Below are 10,519 nucleotides of genomic sequence, written 5' to 3' on the forward strand. Positions count from 1 at the left end.
TATGTGCTGTTGAGGCACATCAGTAAGGGAAGAATTTTGATTGTACAAATATTTATATATATTTCAGAGTCAAGTGCAGTAATGAAATTACTTTTGGGCAGAAACTTTTTATGGCTCTCTGTCAGCCAACAGATACACCATCCCACGAGTTACGTGCCAAACACACCATCTAAGATGTGGTGGTGAATTCATTGATTACCCTTTGGTTGTCACCAGTCCATATGGTGTCATTGAAAATGAGTAATAGTATTTTTGTAATAGAATTTTTCAGTAGTTACTAGGTTTGCTGTCTTTATTTACAGAAGTATATTTATGTTGGATGTCATTACTTTGTTTTGGAAAAAAAATCAATACCTTTAATGTCAGCACATCAGTAATCATATCTGCTAAATATTAAATGGTAGGTTAAAAAACCATGAACCAACAAAAGCCAAACAAGTAATGGAATAATTTTGCATTAGGACCACATGGAAAAATAACATGGAAAATATTAGTAGGCCATTAGGCAATTAAGTATGTGGTATATGTTCACTTAGCATGTGGGATACTTTGCCCATATGTATCAAAATAAAGAAATCAGAACTCAGTGAAAGTAGGAAAAACTCAGGGAAGGGAAGTATTAACAGCATATGGAAGAAGAGGCAGCTCTTATGTGGGAGAGAATACAAAATCTGGTTGGTATGTGAGATACTCCCTGTTATCTGAAAGGAAAGGACATACATGAATTTGTGCCTGAGACTCAGTCACTTATTTCAGTTGAGAATATAACCTGAGAAACATAAAATGAGTAAGTCAGTCCTTAGTGAATTATTATCCTCTCAAAGTTTTTCTGCATTTCAGAGTTGAAGATAGTATTTGCACATGGGTTTTGGTTCTTCTATATCCTGAAATAGGACGGAAAATGATGACAGAGTAGGGCACTTTGTCTCAGCCACTTTTTTTTCCCTCTTTTTTGAGAAGCAGAGGAGTCTCTGACTCAGAACACGTAATACAGAAAAGATCATAGACTTAACTTCTGCTATGGCCCCCAGGAAGTCCTGCTGCAGCCTTTTGTTGTTGTTCTGTCCTAGTAGGTGTCTACACTCACTCTGCATGGGTAAAAACGATGAGATGATGTGTAGGAAGTAGAAGATCCAACTTCAGAAGCCCTGTCTGATTTTAGTGTTTTACCTACTCCAAGAATAGTTCTTACAGTTAATATTGGAAATGACTCCACAAAAGAATAGCCTATCTTATGAATACATTTTGTAATAAAGAACAAAACAGATCAAAACCACATTGTATAGACAGAACATTACAAAACGTTGTGAAAATAATGTGTAAAATTACTTTCAGGTCTCATTCTTCATGGATTCATTTTTGGCAGAGTATGTTTTATTGTTGGTGGTGCCTTTCGTTTGGATACTCTGTGCCAGGGGCTGTACTTGCTTATAGTGAAATTAATGTTCCTACTACAGAGCTCCTCCAGCCTCAGCACTGATCTAAAAAGAATAATTAAGATAGGTAATTTCCATTTCCTATCCCAGGGCAGATGTAGTAATGAAACAGGCTGAGGATGTGATTCTAAGTGATTCTAAGCTTTTCTTTAAAATAAGGTTTATCAAGCCTGAAAGAATATGGGTGGAACTTGTAAGAGCCAATCACAGACATGCAAAAATGGGGAGTGCAGTATTGCAATGCTGTGTGCCTTGCTAATGTATTCCATCCTTTGCATACAGCTAAGAGGTGGTGCGCAAAGCTGCTCTTCACACACCCACTGACATAGTTACTGCAGACTGAGACATCCCCCTGATTGTGGCCATGGAGAAGACTCAGAGCAAGTGAACCTCTGTGGTCATTTCATAAGCATCAGGTGAAATTTAGTAGTTTTTTGTTGCTTAAACGTACTTTTCAAATCTGCTTCTGACCACAGTTTAATTCCTCCTTCATTTCCATTATTTTAATCTTAATTTGCCTTTCTTCAGCACCCCATTTAGGCCAAGAAGGATTTGGTTGGTGATTAATTGGAAGTAGATGTAGGAATGCATTGGTTGGAGGGAGAGCAATATGTGCCACTCTCTGGGTTCCAGCCTGACCGAGACTTGACCCTTTTGTGCTTCTCTGAGTTTTTGTCTTTGATTTCAGTAAGTTTTGATGATGATGCTGTTCAGGAAACAGAGCAAAAGCCCATTGTTTTCTTAGATTATCTCCTCAGATGCACCCCTGAAGTATATTGCTTGGTCTGACTGCAGATCAACCACAAATGCTAAAGCAAATAATACTGTGGGAGCCTGAAAGTGCAGATGCCATTCAGAGTAGTCACAGACACTTTGATGTGGGCACTCAGTATATTTCCTGTGTTTCTTCACTCTAAATATAGTTTTGGCTTTAACTGTTTTCACCCAGTCTCTCAGTCCAGATCTCCGTGCCATGGAATGAGAGTGTATAAATGCTGTGCACCTGATGATTTGGTATGTACTGTTCCATAACAAAGGCATGGTTTTGGAAGGATCAAACTCAAACACACACAGTGGTCACCAAGGAGTTTGAAATGCTGGGATTAATTTCATTGGCTGTAGAGACTGGTACTAGCCAGTAATCCACACCTCCAAACTCAGAAAATTAGGTACTTGACTCTGGACTTTAAATCTGGCACATGTATAATTTGAACCAATCCAAGAGACTTGTTATGGCAGAGTAGCTGAAGATAAATGAGTACAAAATGCCTTGTTTCAAGACTATTATATCTTTGTAGTGAAGGAATTGAAAATACTTGCCTTCTGCCACACTGTACCATTTTCTTCATCTGTTTACTTAGGTGCTTAAAAATGTGCTGTAAATCTATTTGTGCAGCAAAGAGGATGATGTCTAAAAAGTTATGAATTGCATATGTGCACCAATTCTTGACATGTTCTTGCCAGCACTACAGTAGTCATTATTATCTCCCATACTTTAGGTATTATCATCTCTTTTTCTCTCTCTGAAGGAATAACTTCCTTTCTTATTTCATGCACCATGAATATTTTTCATCCACATATTTTTTTTATTCCTTTTGGCAACTATACTTCCAGGTTGCACCAGCCAGATGGGCTGGGATGGTCTTTAAAAATGCTGTGCAAGACATAAGATAATGAAGAATCCATATCACAATAAAACATTTGAAAGACCCACAGAGCCTTCTTTTTGTTTTCCTTAATTTTGTCTGTCTTAACACCTATGTAAAGGAAAGAGCAAAGTTTTTGTGGAAAATGGAGGAGTACTCTTCAGGTGTTTCTACCTTAGTGGTCATCATGCAGAGCTGATATGGCTACTCCTCCTACTCCTCCTTGTGCAACTTTTCCCCCTAAATCTCTGTTGAGCCTGGTTTCCTGACTGCACTAAAGCCTCCACAGTTCCAGTGCCAGTATGCCCATCTGCAAAACTATGTTTGGCACTCTGTTTGGAAGCTCCTGTCTCCAGCTACAGAGGCAGGAAAATCAAGGTTGTTGTGGGCAAATAGTAGGATTCGTGGAAGTCTAAACCTGAAAGAATTGGAAGGACCATCAGAAAAGTGCAAGAATGGCCCAGCAGAGTCAAGATGCCTAAAAGTGTGGCAAACCTCCTTTACTACTCTGAAATCCCCTAGGAAATCCCCAAAGGAAAATGTGGGAGACCTAAGGTTGGTCTGCTAAAAGCTTCCACAGCATTTTTGAGTAAAGTATGACTGAAAGATGGTTTGATGGGAATGTAGTATGAGGTAGGATGTGAAGCAAGGCAATAACCTGGAAGACAGTCCAGTTAGAAAAGGACACATGCAGGCAGGAGAAGAGGACCACAGTCCATGGTGGAGGGGAAAAGTCACAAGACAACTTGATATGTGGAAAGCAATGTAGAATATATATTAAAAAAAATCATGAAGTGAGAGAGGGAAATAGGGTCACAGAGGATGTTCCAGCATAAGGAGCTTGATGTAAGCCGGGGAAAACAAGAAAGTACTATTTCTGCTTTACTTTCCACCTGGTTTTCCACCAAGTGGCTTCATTGGCCAGTTTCAGTGGTAAGCTCTTGCCTTTTATTGCAATAACCAGAGAAATGTGGTTAATAAACAGACTGTCCATAATTTTATTTGTTTCTATCATGACCCCTCATAGTCATCTCCTCTCAGAGAAGAAGAATCCTAGTCTCTCTGGAAGCCACTTCATATTTCTCACCTTCCTCATTTTCCTGTTTGTTTTCTGGCTCCCTTTTTAGAGTGGCCTACTAAGGAGAGGAAAGGACTGATAGACTAGACTGCATTCTGTATTCGGAATGTTCAATTCCATATTGTTTCCCTCCACTCCATTCCTAGTTGTTCTCAGTTATTCAGAGGTCAATTACCACCTCTTTTAATGATGCTGAAGAAAAATTTTTGACTGAATTGAAGCCCAAACCCAAAAAACATGGCCCATGAAAAACCATTGCTTTTACTCTGGAGAAAATATTATGTGTTCAAAACCATACAACCATTTCATAAAAGAATGTTCTTCACATCCATTTTCTTAAAAAGGAAAAAAAGAAAGGAAAAGAGCTGTCTGGGTTAATTAAATGACATTATGTCATCAGCACACAGGAAAGGTGCATAGCAAGAAGGGCAAGAGAGTCTGATACAGAACTTACCACATTTGTTGTCTGCTTTGTCTGTAGGATATTTGGACAAAAATAAAAGCACCCATGTGGTGGCTAATAATGGAGGATAGATTTATTAGCAGTGGAAATGGTCCTAAACTTTTAAGTTCTTAATGTTTCAGGGACTATTTAGATGTAGAATTTTTGGCTGAAGTACAGTTTGGAATAGTTTCTGGCTTTGGCTTTTTTCTTGCATTTGAAGGCATTTGAATTCTGTTCTGCTGTAGGTTTGATAGACATGCATATACTACAAGGACAGGCAAAAAATATACAAGTGTGTATGCAGAGAGATTGTTTATAATGAAAATTTGATGGTCACCTTAAATTCATTGTAAGTATTTCAGATTATATACTTCATAATTTTCCCTGAGCTAGAAAAGTACTATAGTTAGGGTTTTTTTTTCCCTCTAAGGAAAGACATGCCAAAAAAAAGCAATTCCAGTAAACAGATAGTACTTCATAAAACTTTCCTAAAATTGTTTACTTGTTTTTTTCCTTTATAAAGATCATGTAAAACTTTTACAAAATCCATAATAATGAAGAGAACTTAATCTGGTTAATATTATTTATACTAAAAAGTGTATTTGCCGGTGTATTCTGGCAGTCAGTATATCTATCCTCTTCTTCAAGTCCTTTGAACTCATGCAATTATTCTGGTCAGACAATTATCTTCTCCTGTGATGTCTTTGAAAAACTGTGTTCTTGCAACTTACCCCAAAACTGCTGCAAGTCTCTCTTCCAGGAGACATGACAAAGTTGAGATTCATTGATTATTTTCTGGGATGAGGTGTCCAAAACACAGCCTCCAACTGGGTCATTCCCAGATATTTAGTCTGTAACCTTAGGACCTAAAAAGAAGAGCCTCTTCTCTTGAACTGAGAATCTGTTAGGTAAGAAGGAGCAAAGAGGCAGAGATTCAAATACATATTCCTCTCAATAAGAGAGGAGACAGGATGGGTTGGGATGGGGAATGAGCGAGCCATGGAGTCTGCTGTTTTTCTCCCATAGGGGAAGCTGCTCAACAATCAGACTTCTCTGAAGTGAGTCAAGATCACCACTCAAAGTGAAGACATTCTCACTACCCTAAACTCTACCAGCAGAATAAAGAACATATACTGCGGTCCCAGTAGCAAAAATAGGAAGGAGGAGTAAGACCTGGACAGTCAGGGATGTGTGCATTTTTTTACCTGTGCATGTCTGTGAGAAAGATAATATTGGAAGAAAGCAGGTTTGTTTTCTTCCCTTCAGAAAGGTGACTGTGATTAAAAATGCCCATGTGGACAGAGGTAAAAGGGTGTCCTTATTAAGCCTCATTTGTTCATTATCCTCCCACTCAATAACCAAATTTCCTCATTTCTTTTCACCAACCCCATCTCAAACCCAAATTTCTCAGCCATTCAATCCCCAATCTATCTTAAAATCCCCTTCTAGACCTCCCATTCTTCCCTGTAGAGAAACTTCTGAATATGCAGCCCTGCAGCCAGATACAGCTTGGCAGATGCTGTAGTCCTCTTGTGTGTACCCATGCCTACTTTTTCTCCTGCTCTATAAGCTGAACACAAGTTGCACATACATCAAAACAAAACTCAGAAAAAAAGAGATGGCAACAGGAACATGTGCGGAATAAAATATATGTGCTGTAGCTCAGTGTTGTGAAAAATGACTTCCTCCTCACAGGGCTCAACTCTGAGTTCAACATCTGCTAGGCTACTTAGCTCTTTAGTGGACACTGCATCATTGCTTTACCAAAAAGAATATCTTAACATGAAAACAGGGTTATCTTACAGTGATACTTGCTCAATATTTCTACCTCCTTTCTGGCAGTCTGCAGCCTAGGCACTTTTGAATTAGAAGTTATATCTGTATCTTCCTGTTTAATCGCCCCTTGTGGACTTCCATTAATTTGTTTATTTATATTTTAAAGCTTTTTGGTATTTTGACTTCTACAGCATGTGGGAGGAGGGAGTTCCCCAGTTTTTTCTAAGCAAGCAAACTGCTTTGGTCAGAAGTACAAGCTTGACCTCCATCATGAAACTAGAACCAGGACTGCAAAGAATGTGTGAGGGAAGCCAAGTTCAGTTTTATCAATTTGTGGTCCAAGCTGTAGACTGTGAAATCAAACTCACAGGATACAGAGGTAGTAAGTACCAGACTATCTGGAGAGACCCAGGTCCCAACCTTTTATTTAAAAAAAATCAGCCTGTGGCTTAGCAATATTTGTCACGCCGTCTCCTAGCTACACTCAGCTGACTCCAGAAGTAGTTCTTAAAGGGAAGCAAATATTTCTTTTCACAAAAATAGTGAGATTGGGAAAAGGAAATGTCAACTCAGTGCGTGGCTCAAAAGACTTCTCAGGGTAACACAATCATGCAGCCACATAGTTGCTTCTCAAATGGTGGTTAAAAAGTGGCTTTTGTCAATCACTTGGAAAATGTAACCACCTTATCAAGCACTGGTGAAGCTAATAAAAAGGGAGGAGTGGGTTGTCCTGGAATTCCTCAAAAATCCCTTCAAATATTTGCATTATTGCATTTCAGCTGGATTCCTTTTAAACTTCCCTGCTTGACTGTCCAGAGCATTTCTGTTCTCTAGCCCCTCAAATAACAGTTCAGATAGAAACTCAGTTCTTAGAAGTTTTTTTCCTTCTTTTCTGAGGGAAAATGTGAAGACAAACAACTGCCTGGGATAAGCTGTTTCTTATCTTCATCTTGTAAAACTCCTCCAGGAAAGCTAATTACAACATGTAAGACAGGGCAAAGAAGCACCAGAAAAGGAAAGGAAAAAGAGGCCTTAAAACCCACAAGCAGTCAGAGGAAAGTCCTGGCCTTTATAGTTCCCGTCAGCAGCAGGAGAAGCCTGGAAAAGGTTGTGCAGTGAAATCTGTGGCTCTGTGATTCATTACTTCAAGGGGAGGTTTAACATAGCACAGGAGGCTGAGCAGCCCCAGCATTTCTGTGCCTGGGACAGAGCTGCTTGATTTCATGGCAGTTGGACGGCGCTCCAGGATCACAGTCTTTCCCAGGCAGCAGACTTGAGCCTTAAGTACCTAGACTTAAAAAAAACCCAAAAAAACCCCAAAAAACTAAAAACAAAATCCCAACCAAACAACAAACCAAACCAAAAAACTCAATCCTCACTGCAGGTCCCTGCTGCACCTACACTCTGGCATGGCTCCCAACACTGGGGTCAGTGTGGCAGCAGCTGGGAATCATGACATTGAGGGACAGCAGAAGGCTACTAATTAAACAAAAAGTGGATTTATTGCAAGTGGTGCCAACGATATGGTGGTAACAGCAATACATGTTTGTGGACCTTCCTCCAGGATATTTTTTTCTGGTGTGAGCAGCTTTGTGTTGTTTCCTGGCTGGCAGTTAGGTGAAATGCAATTGCATTATGGTGTTATTTTCATCTGCATCTTTGAAACTTCAGTGGGTATCGTATATTTCTACCAGGAGATAAAGGGTGGTTATTTTTGAAAAATGTCTTGTTGTGAGGGTAACTGGAAAAAATCGCCCTGAATCACACTTGGGTTCTTGAGAGTTCTCAGCACTGGGGACCTCACCAGCGAGGGCAGAGGGTGGAATTCAATGAACAGATTCCCAGAGAAAATCAATCAACATCTTTCCCTTGTATCACAAGATTTCCCCCCCAGATTTGAAGAATGTTCATTTTAAAACAAGATATTGAAAAAACCTTTTCCTTTTCACTTATATGTGAGGATCCTAGTCCAAGGTTTTCACTTTCTCCTTCAAGTGCTGCTCATGAGCCAGATAGCTGAAGCAGGAGGTGTGAGCTTGAGCAAACCATTAATATTGTGGTGCTTCTGTTTTCTTTCTTGTATGAAAACACCATAGCAATTCTTACCTAGCTTACCATACATTGAGAGGCTTATTATTTTCCAAGGACTGGTGATCTTGATCACTGTCTGCTAAATCAGTAACAAGCCTTCCTCACTTTTTTGTGCTTTTCTGTTTGTTTTGGTTTTGTATCTCCCTCTTTTTATTTTCCTTTATTCAAGCCAGTTCAAGTTCCTATGGCACTTTGTAGCCCTCTTTTACTTTTCACCTTTAAAATTTTAAAATCATCATTTAGGTCATTATTTTTAGTCTCTACTTCAGCTCCTTCTCAGTCTGAATGTCGTCTCCTCCAGTTTCACAAACTCTGTACCTTGTCCATTTGGTCCCACCGTGGAGCCTGTCAGATTGCTTTGAGGAACACCCAGCCTTAGTGATGGTGCACCACAGCCTCTTCCCCCGCCCAGCAGTAACATCCGCAAAGAATTCCCCTCTGCTAGTGAGCCATGGTGACCTCCCCTTCCTGAAACCATGCTGGCTATTTTCTGTTAATCTGCTCTTTTCCAAATGTTCTCCTTTTTGACTCTTAAAAGAGCTTCAAAGGCTTTTGCTCACAACTCATGTCAAACTGACTAGTGTGTAGTTTCCTACTATGTCTCTATAGGTTCACTTTTAAAGTTATGCCATTATGCATTAGTCATCCTTTTTCCTCAGAGACCAGTTCTGAACTCAGTAAACTTATGAAAACATCTACCAAAGTCTCTCCAGTTCCTACTGTTATTCCATTCAGTATTCTCTGATGGCTGCAGCACCAGGGTCCCAAAGCCTGGTCCTGTGGAAGGTCCCCAGGCACACGTCTCATCTTTGTTCCAGCCTTGGAGTTCAAAGGGTACATCTAGAGGTGCCAGAGGAGTTTTTCTGGCTTTGCACAACTGTTAGTGACCCCAAAGACTGTCCAGAGAGCATTTGAAATACAGTTTCTGGTATTAATGAACAAAGCAGCCTCCAGAGAGGTGCTGTAATTTACTCTAGGTCTCCTGTATCTTCAACTATATCACAAGGCAATAGCTAAATATCAATTCCTTAGGAGGACTCCAATGTTGCTTTTTCTGTCCAAGTAATTAATTTACCATCTTCTCTTGTAATTATTTATAACCATGACAATTTGAATTCTGCCCTTTGGAGACTTAAAAGGAGGGAAAAAAACATTGTCACCTGAGAGCTTTGTCAGCTTGTTTGATTTCTCTACTTCTGCACTTTTGTATAGCCCGTTCCCATATTCACTATGTATTTCCTGAGTTTATTACATGTGATTTTGGAATATTCACCATTCCTATATTATGCCTTATGCTACTGAGATGTTCTCTTGCCTTCATTCAAATGGACTTGCCAAATGGGATTTCCATATCAATGTTGTTTCCTATCTCAGTATTTACACTTTTGCTTTTACAAATAAATATTTATATTTTACAAGATATCTTCCCCTGGTATTTTCAAATATAAATTAATTTAATAAATGAACCTATGAAGCAATAAGGAGTTATAAATACAATTGTAAAATTTATAGTAATGTACAAGGTTTGAAAACATGTACTTTAAATTTGGGATCAGTGGGAGAAAGAAAAAAAGCAGAATGTCCTAAAATACCAAGATTTATAATGAAAAGTTACTTTGAAGATGAGTTTTTTGCAGAAGGATTAGCAAGGAAGCATACTGGATGTTTAAGGGAACTCATTTTCCATCTATACTAAAGTAATTTCTTTTCATAGCTTAACATAGATAAAAAATACCTTGACATAATTCCTTATAGTTCCCCAGGACTTCAAAAAACCAATGTTTTCCAGACCAGCAGAGTCTTTGGCATCTTGCGTCTGCCTTCATGGAACTCAGTGGATGTTCACATGTCTTACCTGTAATGTGTCCCAGCACCACTTTTAGAGGAACATAATTGCAAATTATTTCTGCTCTGTCACTCTATTTATCTTTTACAAAGCCAGCAGTGATCGCATGGTCTTTGAGGACATTCTCTATTTTTGGATATATTTCTGTACTGCTGGTGGCTGGGGAAGGCAGGATGTTTGTCTTTTTTTGCTTCTGTTTTT

The sequence above is a fragment of the Molothrus ater genome, chromosome 1, assembly GCF_012460135.2.
Source record: "Molothrus ater isolate BHLD 08-10-18 breed brown headed cowbird chromosome 1, BPBGC_Mater_1.1, whole genome shotgun sequence".
In the NCBI taxonomy this organism is placed as follows: domain Eukaryota; kingdom Metazoa; phylum Chordata; class Aves; order Passeriformes; family Icteridae; genus Molothrus; species Molothrus ater.